Source organism: Penaeus japonicus, unplaced genomic scaffold, assembly GCF_977035675.1.
Source record: "Penaeus japonicus unplaced genomic scaffold, GWHDUDI00000001_assembly GWHDUDI00000037, whole genome shotgun sequence".
Taxonomy (NCBI): Eukaryota; Metazoa; Arthropoda; class Malacostraca; order Decapoda; family Penaeidae; genus Penaeus; species Penaeus japonicus.
The window spans coordinates 16,734,741-16,737,240 of NW_028234439.1; the positions used below are offsets into that span (position 1 = coordinate 16,734,741).

Consider the following 2,500-nt stretch of genomic DNA (forward strand, 5'->3'; position numbering starts at 1 on the left):
AACTCATGATTGCATGTTGAAGTTTGTGATACATTTAGAAGGTCAACTTGTGGATTGGTTTGTTCACTTGTCTTGAGATAAAGAAGAGGAAAATAGTTCTTCAGTAGGGTTATTGAGAAATATGGGATTGGATTGGATTTTGAATTGTGGTTTGCCTTTTTCTGTAAGGTTAAAAATATTGCTCATGAGAATAGGTTTGGAATCTGAGAAATGAAAGGCATTTTGAACATTTTTGATGACAGGCTGTGATAATATCTCACTTTGTTTCTCGTGATGATGATAGTCTTTGTAGGCGTAATTTGCATTTGTTTTGCTTTTGTCTTAGGGTTGACAGGGAGTTTTGTGTTTTGTACGTGAGACAAGTCGGCTACAAAATACCATGTTTATGATACTCGCTGAGATGTTTGTGTGAGTTTTGCAAGACGAAAAGGTTGATAGGATTTCTTTATCCGCCACAAATGCGTGGAAGCTATGTTAAAAAGTAGGTTACAAAACTAGGGCTTGGAACACTTTTATAACAATTTGAATAACTTTACGATGGTATGAAAGCACTTCAGCATCACTTTAGAACTATTAAATATGTCTGTTCAGAGTTTTTAGTTTTATATTTGTTTTGGAATGATTAATAGATTAAGTAAATCAACAGTGTGTTGCCCATTTTGAAAGTCAGTGTTTACGTCACCCTTTTAATGGTTGTTGGAGTATCATTGATACTGCATTAATTATGATAATAAGATATCAGTTATCATATATGCATGCATTTTATATCACAGTATTGATCTGTGCATTAGTCATGCATTTCCATGTATGTTTTAGAACCAAGAGCAGCAAAAGTTATGAAGATTTTACAAACTGAGAAAGTGAATGAATGACCCCTGAATGAAAATAATTTTATATGACAGTAGAATAGTTTATGCATTACAGAATTAATTATCTTTATTGGTATAGCTGGGTGTAGAATAGTCTCAATTAAAATTACGTGAAGTGATATAAGGATTAAAGTGTAGATTGACACATCTTATAATGTTGATAAGATTGAATGCTAGATATGTTTGCTAAATGTAGATTTTGTCGTATTTTCTATACTTTTACCAAACGGTTGTTCTCGGTGGGAAGCCCAGGTCGTTTTTTTTTTTATATATACTATTGAAAATGTCCAATTGTGTGAACTAAAAAATACAATATAAAGCAACGGCACTGAAACAAAACCCTATTGATATATGTTTGAAATGATTTTCTTAATATTGTAATAGTTTGAGGTTGAGAAGGAAAATAGTAATAGTTTTAGTAATACAATATTAAAATATTTTATTTATCATTTTCTGAATTATAGTGTGAACAGTACCAGTAGGGAAACATAAAAAACTACTGACCTAATTAACATAATGTCAGGAAATTGTACAGAAAGTGATCAGCAGACAAATAGATAAACCAAGACAATGTGGTGGTAGAATTCATGCTAAACAAATCCTTTTATATTATTATTATTTTTTTTATTATTTTTTTTTTTATCAGGAAACTTACTCAACTGCAGGAATATTATCACTATGTATTCTGGTTTTGTGTTATATTATAATGTCAAGTAAAATCTAAAAGTCATATTATGAGTGGGTGAAGGTATTCATTCCCATACTTATATGTATTGGGTTAATTGTGTTTGTTTATTTGTGCATGGGAGTATTAACCCTTCCAAGTTGAGCTGCGTCATAAGATGTTCAACCTGAGGTTGTACAGCTTAAGATGTGTGTTTGCTATTACTTTCTAGATATACAGTTTGATATGTTAGTCTTTACGATACTAATTAGCATTATTAATTATCATTTGGTATGCTGCCGCTAACTATACAACTCCAGGATTCAACCCTGTGAAAATGTCTGTCATTGAAGTGTAAATGTGCGTTTGTGCATGTGTATGTACAGTATGTTTGTATGTATGTTCTATATATTTTTTGTGCTTGTGTGCTTTGCTGCATGTAAGGGATTTTGTGCTTTCTTTTCACTTTGTTTATCATTGAAGAACTTGCATTTGTATGCATTTTTTCAATCAACATTGCATTGCACATACACAATTTTTGTGCTTAGTGTGCATTTACCTCTTTACGTCACTGGTAAACTTTTTATAGCTATACAGAAATAATTCTGTAATAACATTAATTAATTATACAAGGAAAATTAAACATTAACTGATTAAAAGTATATAAGAAAAATGGATACGGGATTTATTGAGCAACATTACAATGGCATTGAGTGAAATGATGTGGGTTTTAGAGTTGGTGCTGCTTCAGGAAGTCATATGGTATTTTGTGCTTGTTTTTTAAGTATTTGGTAGACATTTCCTGTTTTTTTCCTTTCTTTTAGTTCATTTATTTGTTGTGACACTTTGTTTTCAAAATGATAGGATTTTTAGTTATTGCTCGTGCTCGTAGTTGGTTCCTTTATTTCGTTGGCTTTATGATATTGAGGTACATCCTGTCAGATTTCTATGATTTGCTTTGACTTTG

At 31.2% G+C, this 2,500-nt stretch overlaps 1 protein-coding gene across 2 annotated transcripts in view; it reads left to right on the forward strand.

Moving 5' to 3' along the window:
- LOC122260933 (bobby sox) overlaps positions 1–2,500 on the forward strand; it is a 95,401-nt gene that overhangs the window by 945 nt on the left and 91,956 nt on the right. The gene's annotated exons all lie outside the window — the stretch shown is intronic.